Here is a 22,873-nt window from a genome sequence, read left to right as displayed (position 1 = left end):
CACATCACAGGTCCCCCCTTTGCAGCCCCTCACATCACAGTTCCCCCCTTTGCAGCCCCCCACACCACAGGTCCCCCCTTTGCAGACCCCCAACATCAGTCCTCCCCCCTTGCAAGCCTTCACATCACAGGTCCCCCTTTTGCAGCCCCTCACATCACAGGTCCCCCCACTTTGCAGCCCCCCACACCACAGGTCCCCCCTTTGCAGCCCCCCCTCACACCACAGGTCCCCCCCTTTGCAGCCCCCCACACAACAGGACCCCCCTTTGCAGCCCCCCCCACATCACAGGTCCCCCCTTTACAGCCCCTATCATCACAGGTCCCCCCTTTAAGGCCCCTATCACAGGTCCCCCCCTTTGCAGCCCCCCACATCACAGGTCCCCTCTTTGCAGCCCTCCAACATCACAGTTCCCCCCTTTACAGCCCCTATCACAGATCCCCCCTTTACAGCCCCTATGATCACAGGTCCCCCGCTTTACAGCCCCTATCACAGGTCCCCCCATTTGCAGCCCCTCACATCACAGGTCCCCCCCTTTACAGCCCTATCATCACAGGTCCCCCCCTTTACAGCCCCTATCATCACAGGTCCCCCCCTTTACAGCCCCTATCACAGGTCCCCCCCTTTTTAGCCCCTCACATCACAGGTCCCCCATTTACAGCCCCTATCACAGGTCCCCCCCCCTTTGTAGCCCCATCACATCACAGGTCCCCCCTTTACAGCCCCTATCATCACTGGTCCCCCCCCTTTGCAGCCCCCCCACATCACAGGTCCCCCCTTTGTAGCCCCCCACATCACAGGTCCCCCTTTGCAGCCCCCCAACATCACAGTTCCCCCCCTTTACAGCCCCTATCATCACAGGCCCCCCCCTTTACAGCCCCTATCATCACAGGTCCCCCCTTTACAGCCCCTATCATCACTGGTCCCCCATTTGCAGCCCCCCACATCACAGGTCCCCTCTTTGTAGCCCCCCACATCACAGGTCCCCCTTTGCAGCCCCCCCAACATCACAGTTCCCCCCCTTTACAGCCCCTATCATCACAGGTCCCCCCCTTTACAGCCCCTATCATCACAGGTCCCCCACCCCCATTTGCAGCCCCCCCCACATCACAGGTCCCCTTCTTCAGCGCCCCCCCCCCACATCAAAGGTCCCCCTCTTACCAGACCCCCACGCACACCACAGAACAGGACTCCCACCTTTTGCCTTATATAGTAATAACATTAGGTTCCCTTTTCCTCTCACCCAGTATAGTAGATCTTCCCCCGAGCAGCTGCATTCACTGTGTGCCGACAGGAGGAGGGGCCAGGAGCAGTGAGGAGGCAGAGAGTAGAGGTGAGTGTCCTGTCTGTACAGCTCCCATTACAGACTCTGTACCCCAGACCTCCGGACCTCCGCTCACTGTATCAGCTGTCAGGAGCCTCAGACCTGTTTGTGATGCTGCAGCTGCTGAGAAAACAGGTCCTGACACTGCTGACAGACTGACATAGTGACTTGTTGGGACTCAGGCAGCTTGCGCTCTGGCCACTGCCGGCCAACAGGGCAGCGGCCTACCGGGAATATTCCCACTATCCCGGTAAGCCAGTCCGGCCCTGCTTACAGGATGTCCTGAAGCAGTCCAGGAAGGTGTGTGGCCATTTCAGGCGTTCCTACACGGCCATGGCGCACTTGTCAGATATCCAACGGCGAAACAACATGCCAGTGAGGCGCTTGATTTGCGACAGCCCGACACATTGGAATTCAACACTCCTAATGTTCGACCACCTGCTCCAACAAGAAAAAGCCGTCAACGAATATTTGTATGACCGGGGTGCTGGGACATCATCTGCGGAGCTGGGAATTTTTTGGCGGCTCATGCGCAATGCCTGTAGGCTCATGCGTCCTTTTGAGGAGGTGACAAACATGGTCAGTCGCACCGAAGGCACCATCAGCGACATCATACCGTTTGTTTTCTTCCTGGAGCGTGCCCTGCGAAGAGTGCTGGATCAGGCAGTAGATGAGCGTGAAGAGGAAGAGTTGTGGACACCATCACCACCAGAAACAGCCTTATCAGCATCACTTGCTGGACCTGCGGCAACACTGGAAGAGGATTGTGAGGAAGAGGAGTCAGAGGAGGAATGTGGCTTTGAAGAGCAAGAGAGGAAGACCAACCACAGCAGGCACCCCAGGGTGCTCCTTGTCACCTATCTGATTCCCGTGGTGTTGTACGTGGCTGGGGGGAAGAAGATTATACCTTCCCTGACATCACTGAGGACGAGGAACGGGACATGAGTAGCTCGGCATCTGTCCTTGTGCAAATGGGGTCTTTCATGCTGTCATGCCTGTTGAGGGACCCTCGTATAAAAAGGATGAAGGAGAACGACCTGTACTGGGTGTCCACGCTACTAGACCCCCGGTATAAACAAAGTGCCTGACATGTTACCGCATTACAGCAAGGCGGAAAGGATTCAGCAGGTCCAAAATAAATTAAGAAGTATGCTGTACACAGCGTAATAAGGGTCACGTCACAGCACAACAGGGATCTAACAGGGGAAGAGGTGAAAGTAATCCTCCTCCCACGAACACGCCGGCAAGGACAGGATGCTGTACAGACATGCTGTTAATGGAGGACATGCAGAGCTTTTTAAGTCCTACGCATCGCTGCAGCCCTTCGGGGTCCACCATCAGAGAACAACTTGACCGACAGGTAGCACACTACCTGGCCTTAACCGCAGATATCGACACTCTGAGGAGCGATGAACCCCTTGACCTGTGGCCTGAGCTATCCCAATTTGTGCTCGAACTTCTGGCCTGTCCCGCTTCAAGTGTCCTGTCAGAAAGGACCTTCAGTGCAGCAGGAGGTATTGTCACTGAGAAGAGGAGTCGCCTTGGTCAAAAAAGTCTGGATTACCTCACCTTTCTTAAGATGAATGAGGGATGGATCCCGAAGGGACTGACACTGGGCGATACATTTGACTGAACAAGGCCTGATCAGATGAGCTGCCTTGGGCTAAAAATGGTCCACACGCTGCTGTATTTGAACTCTGAATGCCGGATGACTTGCGTGACTTATCTGCAATGTGTTAGGGCACTTTCTGCCTTGCAAAACAAACAGAAATTTTTCTGGCCGCTGCTACAGCAGGGGCTGCGACAATACCACATTTTCCAGCCAGGTGTACATGCCTAATTTTTCGGGACTCTACTGCTGCATTTGTTATGGTGCTGCGATTTTTCTGGCCGCTGCTACAGCTGCAGCTGCGACAATACCCAATTTTTCATCCATGTGTACATGCCTAATTTTTCTGGCCTCTGCTGCTGCACTTGTTATGGTGCTGCAATTTTTATGGCCACTGCGACAGCTGCGGCAATACCAAATTTTCCAGCCAGGTGTACATTCCTAATTTTTCTGGCCTCTGCTGCTGCACTTTTTCTGGTGCTGCAATTTATCTGGCTGCTGCTACAGAAGCGGCTGCAACAATACCAAATTTTTCATGTGTACATGCCTAATTTTTCTGGTACTCTCTGCTGACATCTCTGTCCATTTTAGCAACCGTGGATATTAGATGTATGCTAAGGGTAGCATGGTGGCTCAGAGGTTAGCACTGCTGCCTTGCAGTGCTGGGGCCTTGGGTTCAAATCCCACTATGTGCTGCCTCAAGGGGGGGCTCTAACTATGTGCTGCCTAATATGGGGGAATCTTATGTGCTTCCTAAAGGGGAGCTCTAACTATGTGCTGCCTAACATGGGGGAATCTATGTGCTGCTTTATGTCTAGATAGCACCAATTTCTAGATAGATTTCTGTTGTCTAGTCCACATACTAGTAAGAGTATCAGAGAACGTAAATGTGTTTAATGTTTACTTAGAATGTATAGCAAATTTATAGATCATCCTGTTCTAGTCCCTCTGCCTTAGGGCACAGGCGTCGAGGTCGACTTATCTTAAGTAAGGGGGTTTGTGGTGTCCCGGTACTGCATTCTATCCGGTACCTGTGTGTATAGGTCCCCATAGCCAGAGTCCCTAGGACGTGCGGGTCCTTATTGTCTAGTCCACCCCTAGTCACCTCTCATCTAGGTATTAGTTATCTAATAATTATTTAGGATTAATATATAAAGGATTGTATAAATGTATATAAATAGTTAATTACCTGTACGGAGGGTAGCAGGACCTGCGGGTCACGTGATCAGGTGAACTCTATGGTTTTTGCTTGAGGACCTTTGGAGGTCCCTGTGACGTATTGCACGCATCATTCTTTGTGATGGTGAGTGACAGATATTCGGACCAATCAGAACAACCCCGCCCCTGCCCATATAAGGGAGCAGTGGCCATTGTTTGCTCTCTTTTCCTCATGGGCTGTTGACAGGGAAGGATCTGCGCTGCTGTCATCAGTGAATTTAGGCCCTAGCCTTGCGGCGACGGCTGATCTCTTTTAAACCGTGAGTGTATCAATCCCTAAGCACTCTGCAAGAACACCGGACCTTATCTATCCCCTAAATCTGGACAGATCTTCAAAATTACCCTAAATTCAGAGACTTATAACACAATTCAAGGTCCACAACAACTGTCAGTCGCTGAACTATATAGAGACTGTTTGAATGAGACTGTTATTGTGCATTGGATGTACCGCAAGCATTTATGTAAAGTTATCCAAGTTCAAGTTCAACTACTTTGTGGACATTCAGTCATTTTATGCATGCACCTATCATTACTGGGAAGGGCGGCGATAGGCCGGAGAATTACCTCAGCATACTAGCCCTCAGACTGGCGTCACGAACTATAGGGTTAACCTTAACCCCTCATCTACCGAAACAACACCCCAACTACCATACACCCCCCAAGGGCTACCACATAAACATAAAAGTTAGCTCTACCGGCTTTAACTGAAAAACTTCCCAAAAAAAATAGAAAACATAAAAGAAACCTAACAAAAACACAACACACCACTACAAACTTTTTCTCCTTTTTTTTTTTTTTTTTTTTAGATTTTTTTTCTTTTCCATTTATCCTCTTTTTATTTATTTATTTTTTTTTTTAATTATATTTGTTATGTAACTAAAATAAAATTTTGTACTACCCACCTATAACTCATACCATCCATACTTGGAAAAAGAAGATGAAAAATAAATAAATAGATAAACAAATAAATAACAACATAATAACATACGAAACCACACACACGTAACGAAAGTACCAACCAAAACATAACAGATCCTGGAGAAACAAAAGTATAACAGATAATCATAAAAATATTTGTGACACCGCACACACACACACACATATTAACATAACATCTGGCCCGACTGCCTTATCTACTATAATGTTTAACATACAAAACAAAATATACATATGATTTTTTTTCCTTCCTCTACAATATAACATAAATATAATATAAATGTAATTATAAATAAAGAATAATAATATATACAGCAGAAACCTACAAAACTATAAAAAAACATAGAAAAATCCTACACAAAAACTGTCCCCTCCCCCCACACCTCCTGTACATGGGTCAGAGTCCAAAGTGTCCATACAGTTCACATAAGCCCAGTCCATACCTGATCCATGTCAGGTCCCCCAAACCACACACAAATACACCCACCCCACCTAGCACTCCTCCCAACCAACTTATACACAAACTGTCACGATGCCGGCTGGCAGGTAGTGGATCCTCTGTGCCAGAGAGGGATTGGCGTGGACCGTGCTAGTGGACCGGTTCTAAGCCACTACTGGTTTTCACCAGAGCCCGCCGCAAAGCGGGATGGTCTTGCTGCGGCGGTAGTGACCAGGTCGTATCCACTAGCAACGGCTCACCTCTCTGGCTGCTGAAGATAGGCGCGGTACAAGGGAGTAGGCAAAAGCAAGGTCGGACGTAGCAGAAGGTCGGGGCAGGCAGCAAGGATCGTAGTCAGGGGCAACGGCAGAAGGTCTGGAAACACAGGCAAGGAACACACAAGGAACGCTTTCACTGGCACTAAGGCAACAAGATCCGGCGAGGGAGTGAAGGGGAAGTGAGGTGATATAGGGAAGTGCACAGGTGTAAACACTAATTGGAACCACTGCGCCAATCAGCGGCGCAGTGGCCCTTTAAATCGCAGAGACCCGGCGCGCGCGCGCCCTAGGGAGCGGGGCCGCGCGCGCCGGGACAGAACAGACGGAGAGCGAGTCAGGTAGGGGAGCCGGGGTGCGCATCGCGAGCGGGCGCTACCCGCATCGCGAATCGCATCCCGGCTGGCAGCGGAATCGCAGCGCCCCGGGTCAGAGGACGTGACCGGAGCGCTGCCGCGGGGAGAGTGAAGCGAGCGCTCCGGGGAGGAGCGGGGACCCGGAGCGCTCGGCGTAACAGTACCCCCCCCCTTGGGTCTCCCCCTCTTCTTAGAGCCTGAGAACCTGAGGAGCAGACTTTTGTCTAGGATGTTGTCCTCAGGTTCCCAGGATCTCTCTTCAGGACCACAACCCTCCCAGTCCACTAAAAAAAAATTTTTCCCTCTGACCTTTTTGGCAGCTAAAATTTCTTTGACCGAGAAGATGTCCGAGGAGCCGGAAACAGGAGTGGGAGGAACAGACTTGGGAGAAAAACGGTTGAGGATGAGTGGTTTGAGAAGAGAGACGTGAAAGGCATTAGGGATACGAAGAGAGGGAGGAAGAAGAAGTTTATAAGAGACAGGATTAATTTGACACAAAATTTTGAAAGGACCAAGATAGCGTGGTCCCAACTTGTAGCTAGGGACACGGAAGCGGACATATTTAGCGGAGAGCCATACCTTGTCTCCAGGGGAAAAAACGGGGGGAGCTCTTCTTTTCTTATCCGCGAACTTCTTCATGCGTGATGAAGCCTGTAAGAGAGAATTTTGGGTCTCTCTCCATATGATGGAAAGGTCACGAGAAATTTCATCCACAGCGGGCAGACCAGAGGGCAAGGGAGTAGGGAGGGGGGGAAGAGGGTGACGGCCGTACACCACGAAAAATGGGGATTTGGAGGAAGACTCAGAGACCCTGAAGTTATACGAGAATTCGGCCCATGGGAGGAGATCTGCCCAGTCATCCTGGCGGGAGGAAACAAAATGTCGCAAATAATCACCCAAGATCTGGTTAATCCTTTCTACTTGTCCATTGGACTGGGGATGATATGCAGAAGAAAAATTTAATTTAATCTTGAGTTGTTTACAGAGAGCCCTCCAGAATTTAGACACGAATTGGACGCCTCTATCCGAGACAATCTGCGTAGGCAATCCGTGAAGACGAAAAATGTGTACAAAAAATTGTTTAGCCAACTGAGGCGCAGAAGGAAGACCAGGAAGAGGGATGAAATGTGCCATTTTGGAGAATCGATCAACGACCACCCAAATAACAGTGTTGCCACGGGAAGGGGGTAAATCAGTAATAAAATCCATACCAATCAGAGACCAAGGCTGTTCGGGGACAGGCAGAGGATGAAGAAAACCAGCGGGCTTCTGGCGAGGAGTCTTATCCCGGGCACAGATAGTGCAGGCTCGCACAAAGTCCACAACATCCGTCTCCAGAGTCGGCCACCAATAGAAGCGGGAGATGAGTTGCACAGATTTCTTGATACCCGCATGACCTGCGAGATGGGAGGAGTGACCCCATTTGAGGATTCCGAGGCGTTGGCGAGGAGAAACAAAGGTCTTTCCTGGAGGAGTCTGCCTGATGGAGGCAGGAGAAGTGGAGATCAGGCAGTCAGGTGGAATGATGTGTTGCGGAGAGAGTTCAACTTCTGAGGCATCCGAGGAACGAGAGAGAGCATCGGCCCTAATGTTCTTATCGGCAGGACGAAAGTGAATCTCAAAATTAAATCGGGCAAAGAACAGAGACCACCGGGCCTGGCGAGGATTCAGCCGTTGGGCAGACTGGAGGTAGGAGAGGTTCTTGTGGTCGGTGTAGATAATAACAGGAGAACTTGATCCCTCCAGCAGATGCCTCCATTCCTCAAGTGCTAATTTAATGGCTAGAAGCTCTCGATCCCCGATGGAGTAGTTCCTCTCCGCTGGAGAGAAGGTCCTAGAGAAAAAACCACAAGTGACAGCATGCCCGGAAGAATTTTTTTGTAGAAGAACAGCTCCAGCTCCCACTGAGGAGGCATCAACCTCCAATAGGAAGGGTTTGGAAGGGTCAGGTCTGGAGAGGACGGGAGCCGAAGAAAAGGCAGACTTGAGTCGTTTAAAGGCGTCTTCTGCTTGAGGAGGCCAGGACTTGGGATCAGCATTTTTTTTGGTTAAAGCCACGATAGGAGCCACAATGGTAGAAAAATGTGGAATAAATTGCCTGTAATAATTGGCGAACCCCAAAAAGCGTTGGATGGCACGGAGTCCGGAGGGGCGTGGCCAATCTAAGACGGCAGAGAGTTTGTCTGGATCCATCTGTAGTCCCTGGCCAGAGACCAAATATCCTAGAAAAGGAAGAGATTGGCATTCAAACAGACATTTCTCAATTTTGGCATAGAGTTGGTTGTCACGAAGTCTCTGAAGAACCATACGGACATGCTGGCGGTGTTCTTCTAGATTGGCAGAAAAAATTAGGATATCGTCCAGATATACAACAACACAGGAGTATAACAGATCACGAAAAATTTCATTGACAAAGTCTTGGAAGACGGCAGGGGCGTTGCACAGTCCAAAGGGCATGACCAGATACTCAAAGTGTCCATCTCTGGTGTTAAATGCCGTTTTCCACTCGTCCCCCTCTCTGATGCGGATGAGGTTATAGGCGCCTCTTAAGTCCAATTTAGTGAAGATGTGGGCACCTTGGAGGCGATCAAAGAGTTCAGAGATGAGGGGTAAGGGGTAGCGGTTCTTAACCGTGATTTTATTAAGACCGCGGTAGTCAATGCAAGGACGTAGGGAGCCATCCTTTTTGGACACAAAGAAAAATCCGGCTCCGGCAGGAGAGGAGGATTTACGGATAAAGCCCTTTTTTAGATTCTCCTGGACGTATTCGGACATGGCAAGAGTCTCTGGGGCAGAGAGAGGATAAATTCTGCCCCGGGGTGGAGTAGTGCCCGGGAGGAGGTCGATAGGGCAATCATAAGGCCTGTGAGGAGGTAGAGTCTCAGCTTGTTTTTTGCAGAACACATCCGCGAAGTCCATATAGGCCTTAGGGAGACCGGTTACTGGAGGAACCACAGAGTTACGGCAAGGGTTACTGGGAACCGGTTTTAGACAGTTCTTGGAACAAGAGGACCCCCAACTCTTGATCTCCCCAGTGGACCAATCCAGGGTAGGGGAATGAAGTTGAAGCCAGGGAAGTCCAAGGAGAATTTCCGAGGTGCAATTGGGGAGGACCAAAAGTTCAATCCTCTCATGATGAGATCCGATGCTCATAAGAAGGGGCTCCGTGCGGAAACGTATGGTACAGTCCAATCTTTCATTATTTACACAATTGATGTAGAGGGGTCTGGCGAGACTGGTCACCGGGATGTTGAACCTGTTGACGAGAGAGGCCAAAATAAAATTTCCTGCAGATCCAGAGTCCAAGAAGGCCACTGTAGAGAAGGAGAAGGCAGAGGCAGACATCCGCACAGGCACAGTAAGACGTGGAGAAGCTGAGTAGACATCAAGGACTGTCTCACCTTTGTGCGGAGTCAGCGTACGTCTTTCCAGGCGGGGAGGACGGATAGGACAATCTCTCAGGAAGTGTTCGGTACTAGCACAGTACAGGCAGAGGTTCTCCATACGGCGTCGTGTCCTCTCTTGAGGTGTCAGGCGAGACCGGTCGACCTGCATAGCCTCCACGGCGGGAGGCACAGGAACAGATTGCAGGGGACCAGAGGAGAGAGGAGCCGAGGAGAAGAAACGCCTCGTGCGAACAGAGTCCATATCTTGGCGGAGTTCCTGACGCCTTTCGGAAAAACGCATGTCAATGCGAGTGGCTAGGTGAATAAGTTCATGTAGATTAGCAGGAATTTCTCGTGCGGCCAGAACATCTTTAATGTTGCTGGATAGGCCTTTTTTGAAGGTCGCGCAGAGGGCCTCATTATTCCAGGACAATTCTGAAGCAAGAGTACGGAATTGTACGGCATACTCGCCAACGGAAGAATTACCCTGGACCAGGTTCAACAGGGCAGTCTCAGCAGAAGAGGCTCGGGCAGGTTCCTCAAAGACACTTCGGATTTCCGAGAAGAAGGAGTGTACAGAGGCAGTGACGGGGTCATTGCGGTCCCAGAGCGGTGTGGCCCATGACAGGGCTTTTCCGGACAGAAGGCTGACTACGAAAGCCACCTTAGACCTTTCAGTGGGAAACAGGTCCGACATCATCTCCAGATGCAGGGAACATTGGGAAAGAAAGCCACGGCAAAACTTAGAGTCCCCATCAAATTTATCCGGCAAGGATAAGCGTATCCCAGGAGCGGCCACTCGCTGCGGAGGAGGTGCAGGAGCTGGCGGAGGAGATGACTGCTGAAGCTGTGGTAGTAACTGTTGTAGCATAACGGTCAGTTGAGACAGCTGTTGGCCTTGTTGCGCTATCTGTTGTGACTGCTGGGCGACCACCGTGGTGAGGTCAGCGACAACTGGCAGAGGAACTTCAGCGGGATCCATGGCCGGATCTACTGTCACGATGCCGGCTGGCAGGTAGTGGATCCTCTGTGCCAGAGAGGGATTGGCGTGGACCGTGCTAGTGGACCGGTTCTAAGCCACTACTGGTTTTCACCAGAGCCCGCCGCAAAGCGGGATGGTCTTGCTGCGGCGGTAGTGACCAGGTCGTATCCACTAGCAACGGCTCACCTCTCTGGCTGCTGAAGATAGGCGCGGTACAAGGGAGTAGGCAAAAGCAAGGTCGGACGTAGCAGAAGGTCGGGGCAGGCAGCAAGGATCGTAGTCAGGGGCAACGGCAGAAGGTCTGGAAACACAGGCAAGGAACACACAAGGAACGCTTTCACTGGCACTAAGGCAACAAGATCCGGCGAGGGAGTGAAGGGGAAGTGAGGTGATATAGGGAAGTGCACAGGTGTAAACACTAATTGGAACCACTGCGCCAATCAGCGGCGCAGTGGCCCTTTAAATCGCAGAGACCCGGCGCGCGCGCGCCCTAGGGAGCGGGGCCGCGCGCGCCGGGACAGAACAGACGGAGAGCGAGTCAGGTAGGGGAGCCGGGGTGCGCATCGCGAGCGGGCGCTACCCGCATCGCGAATCGCATCCCGGCTGGCAGCGGAATCGCAGCGCCCCGGGTCAGAGGACGTGACCGGAGCGCTGCCGCGGGGAGAGTGAAGCGAGCGCTCCGGGGAGGAGCGGGGACCCGGAGCGCTCGGCGTAACACAAACTTATACACACAAAAACACAACCCACTTTAGGCCCATGTTTTGTTGCCTGTAAGCCCTTCATACCATGTAAACCTAAAACAAAACAAAAAGCTGGCGTGTGCATGAATTAGCCCACCACCAGGAAGAAGGATGGCAGACCTGATAAATAAAATATAAACTCTTCCCCTAATTTCCCCCTACAATTGTCCCTAATTCTATCCCTCCATTAAAACTAACCCTGCTCTCACCCTATCTCTATCCCTATAACATTGCCCCTAACCAAAATAAAGGTACTCTACCCAAAAGGTCTAGAACCTAGAGATGCCCTACTGGTACCAAGACTGCAATACTCCAAAGACCTGATCTTCCCAAGGTCACCAGTGATATTCCTTCACACCTCCCCCTCGGAGAGGACCTTCTGCTGAGTAGACACTACACACCGAGCATTCCACGTGTAGTACCTAACCACTAAGCTGACTAGAAACAAAGTGCCCTGATCTCGGCCACCCAGGTTTTTGAATGCCCCATAAGCCCACTCAGAAAAAGCAAGGCCGGCAAGTTGACTCCAGCCCATGGAAGCGCCCACCAATTGTAAACCACTATATATAAAACATAGTCTATGGAGATTACTACCGGCACCACTCTAGGATGTATTCCGTGTGTTTCATTGATGGAAAAGAAGCACAAGGAAACCATATAACAAGCCGCACAGGTGCGTCCCTAGTGCAATAGTGCTATGTAAAGTCAAAGCAAATCCACATAAGAGAGAGATGTGTAGAAAAATAAAACGGAAATAACGGAAAATAACATAGTTGTGAACTTAACTGACTATGCATTAAGGGATGCCTGTTTATCAGTTCTGAATAAGGGTCTAAACTTTGGTATTAACAAATCATTTCGATATGACAGGTTTGAGGAGGATTTATCCTGTGCCATTAGAAAAAAATCCCTTTGAAAAAATGATTTGCCACTAATACACATATTAATAAAAGTGTGTCCACACAGCAGAAGAAAGAGGGTGAGGTACCTGTAATTATTGGACCCTTGGGTTTTTCAGTTACAAAAGAGGGTGATACTAAGGATGAACAAGTCATTCGCGATCTGATGGAGTTAGAGGGTGGTAGTAGTGATATAGACAACACAGATGAGCCCCACCTTTTTTTCAGGAGGTAATCCATCAAAATTCAACCCCCAATATACCCCTGGTGGAGCAATTGATTTGTTTTGTAAAGCGGTGTGTAAAGACACTAAAGCCCTTATATACCCCACATATCCATCTAATTTAACCCCTGAAGAAATTGGAGCACTAGCTTGGCTAGCAGAGAAAGAGGACATCGTGGTGTCCAAACCTGATAAAGGGGGAGGGGTGGTAATATGGAAGAAAAGCGATCATGACAGTGAAGTATCAAATCAATTAGGAAACATCATGGTGTATGAAAAGTTAACATCCAATCCCACCCAGAAAATAGTGAATAAACTCCGAACACACTTAAGGACATTCACGGAAAAGAACATTATTTCTACTAAAACAGCAGAACGACTCATTCCGGGTCAGAACGACCCACTGACCCTAAATGGTATATATTACCCAAAACCCACAAAAACATTTTGCCCCCCCCCCCTGGCCGTCCGATATTAGCTGGTATAGGTGCTCCTATGGAGCACCTGTCCAGTTACATAGACTGGCTGATTTCACCTTTGTTGAAGCATACACCAAAATATGTGTGTGACACGGGAGATCTAATTTCCTCTCTTAGTAATTTTACTTGGCAACATGGTTACCGACTGGCATCGATCGATGTAGAGAGCCTCTACACTCGCATCCCGAAGAATGCGGTTGTGGAGGCTGTCCGAGAGTTTCTGACTGGTTCAGGAAAGTCAACCAGTTTTGTGGAATTCATTACTGAATCTTTATCCCTAATTTTGCAGAATAATACATAGTAAGTATGATGGCCAATTGTACAGACAGCGGACGTGCACGGCAATGGGGACACCCGTGTCGTGCTCGTTCGCTAACCTGTTCCTGGCCATCTTCGAGAGAAAATACATTTTTACCACTGGAAACCCTTTCATAAAATATATAAAAAATTTCCTCCGTATTTTTGTCGTATGGGATGGAACGGAAAAATTCTCCAAGTTTGTTTGTTATTTGAATACCATCAACACAGAAAACATGACCTTTACCTATATCTTTGGTGACACCTCTTTGGAATTCTTGGATGTCAAAATTGACATAGTAGACAATACAATTGTCACGTCAGGTTTTAGAAAACCGACCTCCAAGAATTCCATCCTTCACTACAATTCCTCTCACCCTGTACATACGAAAAATGCCATACCCTTTAGCCAATTAACAAGATTAAAAAGAATAAATAATAATCCTACCATTTTTGAGCAGCAGGCGGATGACTTGGAGATGAGGTTGTTGGCCCGGGGTTAACCCTCAGAGGTCCTAAGAAAAGCAAGGGACAGAATAAATGAGATCCCTAGAGATACGCTACGGATAAAAAAACAGAAAGATAAAGAGAATAGATTTGTATTTACATTCAACAATACACCCATGAATGAAACAATTAAAAAAGTAATTCATAAACACTGGTATATATTACAACAGGACAGTGATCTCACAGCAAATATGGTAAAACCTCCTATTATTACATACAGAAAAATAGGACAGTACATGATTACCGTATTTATCGGTGTATAACACGCACTGGCGTATAACATGCACCCCCATTTTAACAGGGAAATTTAAGTAAAAAAAATAAAATGTAAAATAAATGACTTGGACTAAATGCCACATCATCCCCCGAACTTCGTTTTCTTCTGCACCTCAGTTTGGTCCCGTCCCCTCCAGTGCCACATTATTCCTTCCCTTTTATCAGTCCCTGTGGCACATTTACCCCTCTCATTGCCACCCCCCCATGTCTCATCATCCCCCCATGTCTCATCATCCCCATGTCTCATCATTTTCCCCTGTCATAGACCACCACTAGCCATACAGACATTAAGCATTTAGTGCCTCCCCCACCATCATTTCCCCCTGTCTCATCATGTCCCCATCATTCCCCCCTCATCATCCCCCCACCCTGTCTCATCATGTCCCCCATCATTCTCCCCTCATCATCCCCCCACCCTGTCTCATGTCCCCCATCATTCCCCCTCATCATCTCCCCCATCATTCCCCCCTCATCATCCCCCCCACCCTGTCTCATCATGTCCCCCATCATTCTCCCCTCATCATCCCCCCACCCTGTCTCATCATGTCCCCTATCATTCCCCCTCATCATCCCCCCACTCTGTCTCATCATGTCCCCCATCATCCCCCCTCATCACCCCCCCACCCTGTCTCATCATGTCCCCCATCATTCCCCCTCCTCATCCCCCCACCCTGTCTCATCATGTCCCCATCATTCCCCCTCATCATCCCCCCACCCTGTCTCATCATGTCCCCATCATTCCCCCTCATCATCCCCCCACCCTGTCTCATCATGTCCCCCATCATTCCCCCCTCATCATTCCCCCACCCTGTCTCATCACGTCCCCCATCATTCCCCCCCTCATCATCCCCCCACCCTGTCTCATCATGTCCCCCATCATTTCCCCCCCTCATCATCCCCCCACCCTGTCTCATCATGTCCCCCATCATTCCCCCATCATTCCCCCCCCTCATCATTTCCCCCTGTCTCATCCCCCCTCATAATTTCCCCGTCTCATCCCCCTCCCTCATCATTTCCCCCTGTCTCATCCCCCCATCATTTGCCCCCTCATCATTTCCCCCTGTCTCATCATCCCCCCCATCCTCCTATGGCATCCAATGGTCTTCAACCTGCGGACCTCCAGATGTTGCAAAACTACAACTCCCAGCATGCCCGGACAGCCAACTGCTGTAAAACTCACTTGTCTCACTTGTCTCCCGCACTATCCACAGGTACTGGTGGATTGTGCGAGAGACGCTGATTAAAAGGTAGCGCAGATCCGGACAAGGTAGGGCTCATTTTAATCAGCATCTCCCGCACTATCCACCACACCAGTACCTGTGGATAGTGCGGGAGAAAACAAGTGACAGAGCTGGGAGGAGACGCCGCTGGTCACTGATTTCAAGTGGCCGTGGCCGTGCTGTTAATACTTAACAAGCAGACGCTGCTGCGGCCGCTTTAAATCAGTGACCAGAAGACTTATCGGCGTATAACACGCAGACTTTTTGCCTTAAATGTAAGTTTTAAAAGTGCGTGTTATACGCCAATAAATATGGTATATTAAAACACATAAATAAAAGACATCTTGATAAGAAGAAGGATTGGTTATCGGAGGGCAGACCCCTAGTTAACTTTCAGGGTAAATCTTGTTCCTTTTCTAAATTTAACTTGAAACAGAGGTTTTACAAATTGGGAGGATATGATGTTAAAGTTAATCAATGCATTACTTGTAGATCCACGCACGTGGTCTACGCTCTGAAATGCGACTGTGGAAGATACTATATTGGTAAGACCATTAGACCTCTCTTCCACAGAATACGCGAACATGTCAGATTGTTAACCACAGGAGTGGGTGCCACACGATTTATCACTCACATGCGTGACTACCATGGAGGAGATGCAAAGGCTATGAAATTTGCAGGCATAGAGAGGTTTGAAGGAACTACAGGAATACGGGATAAAAGTCAGGAGCTTCTCAAGAGGGAAGCGAGGTGGATTATTTGCACCGATGCCCTGGGTAATCTAAGGTTAAATCAACGGAGCGAGATTGGGTCTGCTGCTCTGTTGTAAAATAGTAGAGATGAGCGAACTTTTCAAAAATGCGATTCGGCCGATTCGCCGAATTTTCCCGAAAAGTTTGTTTCGATCCGAATTTGTTTGCGGTGAATCGATATTAAAAAAGGCTATTTCTAGCCTACATACAGCCTCTATAGGGGTATAGAACACTTTGCTGTGTTCTAAAACGCATATGGAGTGTGCTGGGTTAGTGAAATAATACTGTTATTCAGAATGGCATGCAGATTACCGGCATCGCTCTTAGAATCACTGCCGCACAGCAGCACAATGACAGAGCCTGGTGGTGCATTCAGTGTCAGGAGACCATATAGTGACTGAATGGCACAGCGTGGCGATGTTGGCAGCATGAGGACACCATATAGTGACTGAATGGCACAGCGTGGAGGTGTTGGCAGCATGAGGACACCATATAGTGGCTGAATGGCACAGCGTGGAGGTTTTGGCAGCATGAGGACACCATATAGTGGCTGAATGGCACAGCGTGGAGGTTTTGGCAGCATGAGGACACCATATAGTGGCTGAATGGCACAGTGTGGAGGTGTTGGCAGCATGAGGACACCATATAGTGGCTGAATGGCACAGCGTGGAGGTGTTGGCAGCATGAGGACACCATATAGTGGCTGAATGGCACAGCGTGGAGGTGTTGGCAGCATGAGGACACCATATAGTGGCTGAATGGCACAGCGTGGAGGTGTTGGCAGCATGAGGACACCATATAGTGGCTGAATGGCACAGCGTGGAGGTGTTGGCAGCATGAGGACACCGTATAGTGGCTGAATGGCAAAGCATGGAGGTGTTGGCAGCATGAGGACACCATATAGTGGCTGAATGGGCACAGCGTGGAGGTGTTGGCTGCATGAGGACACCATATAGTGGCTGAATGGCACAGCGTGGAGGTGTTGGCAGCATGAGGACACCATATAGTGGCTGAATGACACAGCGTGGACATGTTGGCAGCAAGAGGAGACCATTTAGTGGCTGAATTGCACAGCGTGGAGTTGGCTGATGCACTAGTACACTACACTCCAGAGCTTCACAATCCCCCCAAAAAAGCAACACAATATATGGAATTTTTGACAAAGATTTCTCATAGGTAGCACCCGCTATCCAAAAATTTGAAATTTCCAGACCCAGGCCCCACCTCTGCGGCATCAGGAACCTATATATTGCCTGAAGGACACAGCCTGGAGTTGGCTGATGCACCAGTACACACCCGGGCTTCACAATCCCCTCCAAAAAACAACAACATTTTAGAAATGTTTTAAAGAAATACCTTTGTGTAAGAACAAGCGCATATCCAACAGTTCACAAGACTGTATAATGCAGGACGGTGGATCACCCAAAGACATTGTTCTCAAAAATAATAAACCACACAATGTTTTACATTTTTTTGCAAAAACTAATTCAATATGTGTGTAAGCGCATCTGTCTCCAAAAGATCAGATCACCAAAGGACTTTTTTCACCCAAAATGATGAAGCAGAGTTAATCCCTGTCCGTATTATAATTTTTTTTTTCATTAAAAAAATCACACGCAACAAGCGTTCCGTTGTGTAACGATTAGCATTCTGGAAAATTCAATTTTATTACCGATAAAATTATCAGTAAATAAAAAAAAAACACTACCCAAGAGTGTTTAATTACCCCATACATTACACCAGGAGCAGTCAGGAGTAGGCCTCAGCAGTACCCAAGAGGTTTTAATAACCCCCTACCTTTGCAAGATCAATTGCGAGATCGAGCAATACCAGGTGTGTTATGCCCTCAGATTTCCGGGGCCGCAGGCGCGCTCCACTGAACGGATTAGCGTGTCTCTATTTTTCATCAACCGATGCTGGTAACCCGCTAACTCCCGGAAAGGTAAGCTGCCACGAAGCAGGTGGTCTCCCCCGGGCATGTTTGGCTCCAGAATTTCCACTACTGCCACACCACGCTGACTGCCAACCGTGCTACCGCCTTGCTGACTCAAGGGCAACCTGCAACTCTCTTCTCCCGATGATGAACCCCCTTCTCCTGAGATCGAGCAATAACAGGTGTGTTATGCCCTCAGATGTCTGGGGCCACAGGCGCGCTCCACTGAATGGATTAGGGTGTGTCCATCTTTTTTGGTAGCACCCGCAATCCAAAAATTTTAAATTCCCAGACCCAGGCCCCACCTTTGCGGCATCAGGAACCCATAGATTGCCTGAAAGACACAGCCTGGAGTTGGCTGATGCACGAGTACACACCCAGGCTTCACAATCCACCCCTAAAAAACGCAAAATGTTATTGAAATTGTCTGACAAAACACCTGTTTTTTAAAAACAAGCGCATATACAGCAGTTCAGAAGACTCTATAATGCAGGACGGTGGACCACCAAAAGACATTCTTCTCAAAAATAATAAACCACACAATGTTTGAAATTTGGTTAAAAAAATGATTACATGTGTGTAAGCGCATCTGTCTCCAAAAGATCAGATCACAAAAGGATTCTAATTGCCAAAAATGATTAAGCAGAGTTAATCCCTCTCCATATATATATATATATTTTTTTTTTCATAAAAAAAATCACACGCAACAAGCGTTCCGTTGTGTAACGGTTAGCATTATGCAAAATTCAATTTTATAACTGATAAAATGATCAGTAAATTCAACAATAACACTACCCAAGAGTGTTTAATTACCCCATACATTGCACCAGGAGCAGTCAGTAGTAGGCCTCAGCAGTACCCAAGAGGCTTTAATAACCCCTTACCTTTCCCGATCAATTGCGAGATCGAGCAATAACAGGTGTGTTATGCTCTCAGATGTCCTGGGCCACACTAGCGCTCCACTGAACGGATTAGTGTATCTCTATTTTGCGAGGACAGGTGCGTGTTGCACGCTGAAACCAGTTTGTGATAGGGATCTGGGATTGCAATTATTTAACCTTAAAACGAGGAATTACCAGTAAGTGAGGGTCATAAGCTGGCGTTGATTAAGTCCCTGCCCTTTGTACACACCGCCCGTCGCTATAAGCGATTGGATTAGTTAGTGAGATGGTTAGTGAGGTCCTCGGATAGGCCCAGGCGGGGTAGGAGAAGGCCCTGGCAGAGCGCCGAGAATTTAACGATCATTGTTGAAATTTGCATTAAGCATGTATTTAGCTACTGCTAAACATCCAAAAATTTAAGGCCCAAGGCCAGAGGCACCAGGGAGGCAAGTAGTTTGTGAAAGACACAGAATGAGTCTGGAGCAGTCATTCGCAGTACCCAAGAGGGTTTCATAACCCCTTTAACGATCATTGTTGAATTTAACGATCATTGTTGACATTTGCATTAAGCATGTATTTAGCGACTGCTAAACTTAAAAAAATGATAGGCCCAAGGCCAGAAGCATCAGTTTTCCCCATATTAGGAGCATAGTTGTCCCCCAGATTAGGCAGCATAGATGTTACCCAGATTAGGCAGCATACATGTCCCCCAGATTAGGAGCATATTTGTCCCCCAGATTAGGCAGCATAGTTGTCCCCCACTCAGCGCGGGCCGGTCAGAGCCAATCAAAGGGCCGTATGTGGCAAGCGGGCCGTACAATGCCCAGGTCTGCCCCAGAGGGTTTCATAACCATCCACAATAGAGAAAATTATGTCAATCTACTCAGACCCATCTGTCATTGTTGGCTGGAAATCCTGGCTGATCCATCCCTGATTCATCTTGACAAACGTCAGTCTCTCCACATTTTTAGTGGACAGATGAGTTCGCTTTGGGGTGACTATGGCCCCGGCTGCACTAAACACCCACTCTGATGGCACACTACTGGCCGGGCAGGACAACTTTTCCTGGGCAAACTCCGCTAGTTGCGGCCATAAATCGAGTTTGGCTGCCCAGAAGTCCAGCGAATCTTCAACGGTTGTTGGCAGGGTCATGTCGAGGTAAGCCACCACCTGCTGGTTCAGGTCCATGTCCACCTGCTGCTGATGAGTAGCTTCACTATGTGGCTGAAGGAAGCTACTCATCAGCGACTGTAGACTCAGGCTGCTGCTGATTGAGCCAGTACTGCTCCTGCCACCCCTCTCCTCCCCACCAGCCGAGGCAATGGAAGGTGAGCGCAGAGGGCCCCCCAAGTCAGACCTGGGAGTGGATGGACCATGTGGCCAACCGACTACTTGGAAGCTCCCTGAAGTAGGCCAGTTTGTCCTCCCTCTCAGTGGGTGTAAAAAAGGCCCCCATTCTGGGCCGGTAGCGAGGGTCTAATAAGGTGGAGATCCAGAAGTGATCGCGCTGACAAATTTTGACAATTCGGGGGTCACTATGCAAGCAACTCAGCATGCATCGTGCCATTTGTGACAGTGACTCGCTGGGACTACCGGCCTCCATCTCCACTGCATACTGCCACGGTGTGTCTGGGTCCTCTGTCTTGCCTCCCTAATAATAACCCTCCAGCTCCTCTGGCTGCTCCTCCTCTCCTATCCAATGACCAGAAACACCGGCCATCTCATCCACCGTAAACTGTGCTCCGCTCTGCCCCTCATCATCCTCCTCCAATTCATCCACCACAGGACTCATGTAGCCTTCTGATGTAGGCGCAACGTCTCCATTGCCATGACCAGCCATGTTTTCAATAATTTTTTTGAGTAAATGTAGGAGTGGAATTACGTCGTTCATGGCGAAATTTGAGCGACTAACAAAAAATGTGGCTTCCTCAAAGGGCCTCAGCAAATGGCAGGTGTCACGTATGAGCTGCCACTCGTTCACATTGAAGTTACACAGGGGAGTACTCCTATCTGCTTGTATCATCAAAAAATCCGTGATGGCTTTTCTTTGTTCGTATAGTCTGTCCAAAATATGGAGGGTGGAATTCCAACGTGTGGCAACGTCACAAATGAGACTATGTTGTGGGATACCGTTCTGACGCTGCAGCTCAAGCAAAGTGTGCGTGGCTGTGTACGAGTGGCTGAAGTGCATGCACAGTTTCCTTGCCATTGTCAGGACGTCTTGCAAATGGGGAGAAGACTTGATGAACTTCTTGACAACCAGATTCAACACGTGTGCCATGCAGGGCGAATTGTTCACACTTCCTTGTCGCAGCGCGGCCACAATGTTCTTCCCATTGTCGGTCACCATGGTTCCCATTTTCAGATTTCGTGGAGTAAGCCATACTCGTATTTCTTCCCTAATGAACTTCAGCAGTTCCTCCCCTGTGTGACTCCGTTCGCCAAGGCAAACCATGTGAAGGACGGCTTGACCGCTGTGCCCTACACACGTGGTACGATGAAGGGCCACCGAGATTTGGACGTGCAGTGGAGGCCGAGGACACGGGGGAGGAGGAGGCGCACACTGTAAAATGATCAACTGCCTGCGAGCGAGAGCGTGGAGGAGGAAGCAGTGTGACCTGTCCAAGTTGCTGTTGTGGCTGTGCAGGAACAACATTTACCCAGTGGGCCGTAAAAGAGATGTATTGTCCCTACCCGTAGTTACAACTCCACACGTCGGCACTGCCGTGCACTTTTGAGCACACCGACAGGCTCAAGGACTGGCCCACCTTCTCTTGTACAAACTTATGCAGGGCTGGTACTGCCTTCTTCGCAAAGAAATGACGGCTTGGGACTCTCCACTTCGGCTCGGCACAAGCCATCAATTCCCTGAAAGCTGCAGAGTCCAACAGTTGGAAAGGGAGGGACTGCAACACCAGCAACTTGGACAGGAGCAAATTCAACTTCTGCACTGTTGGATGAGTGGGCGCATACTGTTGTCTCTTGGACATGGCTTCGCCGATCGATTGTTGGCGGAATGGCTGACTATGAGTGGAAGAAGCAGGAGCGCAAGAAGGAGGGTTTGACACAATGCTCTCTTCAGCTGAGGTGATGGAGCCTTGGCTGGATGACGGAGGGAGCGGATGGCCACTGGGTGATGCGGCAGGCTGGACCACTACATCGGAGCCACGGTTATCCCAGGCCGCTTTATGGTGGTGAATCATGTGTTGACGCACGGCCGTGGTGCCGAGATTAGAACCCTGGCCACGCTTAACTTTCTGCCGACAGATTTTGCATGTGACTACGCTAAGGTCCTCCGGATTCTTTATGAAGAACAACCACACCGCAGAGTAGCTGATTTTCCCACCCGCAGTCCGCACTATTTCACTCCAGGAACCCCTGTTCCACTACCTCCCTGAATGGTAGCTTGCCGAAAAGCAGGTGGTCTCCCCCTGGCACGTTTGGCTCCTGAATTTCCATTACTGCCACCACCACGCTGATTGCCAACCGTGTTACCGCCTTGCTTCCTCATAGACAAAGAACAAATCTCTTCTCCTGATGATGATGATGATGATGAAACCCCGGCTTCTGCACCCGGCTCACAATTGCGATCGGCTTCATCATCATCAAAAGACGTGTGCACATCACTGATGTCCTCCTCGTGTTCCACAACAGTGTCTGCCTCAGGATCCTGAACAATTGAAACACCGCCTCCCACGTCACTCTCCGCATCACTACTTGGCCGCCTAGCGGAGCAAGCGACGCATGTCTCCTCACATTCTTGGCTGCCCATTAGCTGCTGACTGTCCTCTATTGGATCGTCCTCAGTAAATAGTGGAGCTGAACCCAAAGCATGAGATACTCCTTTGGGATAGGGAACAGCATAGGACAAAGGCAATGGGATTACGGGGACTGCTCCCGGGCCATGCCAACTGAGTGTTGTGTCTGAGGAACCCACCGACTTTTGACTGGGGTTGTCAGATGTCGCTTGTGATGATGGGGATGAGTGTGCAAACCAATTGATGAGGAGAGATGGGTCGACCACACGACCGCTGGGTGTTAACGGGAGCTCAGGCCTATTGCTGCGACTCCTGCTGCCACTCGCCCCAAGTCTGCTGCCAACTCTGCCTGACGTATGTAGGCCTCTGCCCCTTCTCTGTGCACG

At 49.3% G+C, this 22,873-nt stretch overlaps 1 protein-coding gene across 1 annotated transcript in view; it reads right to left on the bottom strand.

The window, feature by feature from the left end:
* The window catches only part of LOC130357384 (glycoprotein-N-acetylgalactosamine 3-beta-galactosyltransferase 1-like), a 92,532-nt gene that overhangs the window by 67,179 nt on the left and 2,480 nt on the right, over positions 1-22,873 (bottom strand). Inside the window, exon 2 of the mRNA XM_056560076.1 lies at positions 13,609-13,675. The gene's annotated coding sequence lies outside the window, so the exon portion shown is untranslated. The remainder of the gene's footprint in view (positions 1-13,608; positions 13,676-22,873) is intronic.

Source organism: Hyla sarda, chromosome 2 (genome assembly GCF_029499605.1).
Source record: "Hyla sarda isolate aHylSar1 chromosome 2, aHylSar1.hap1, whole genome shotgun sequence".
NCBI lineage: Eukaryota > Metazoa > Chordata > Amphibia > Anura > Hylidae > Hyla > Hyla sarda.
Note: the sequence above shows the minus strand (reverse complement) of the source record. Positions and strands in the feature narration are given on the sequence as shown.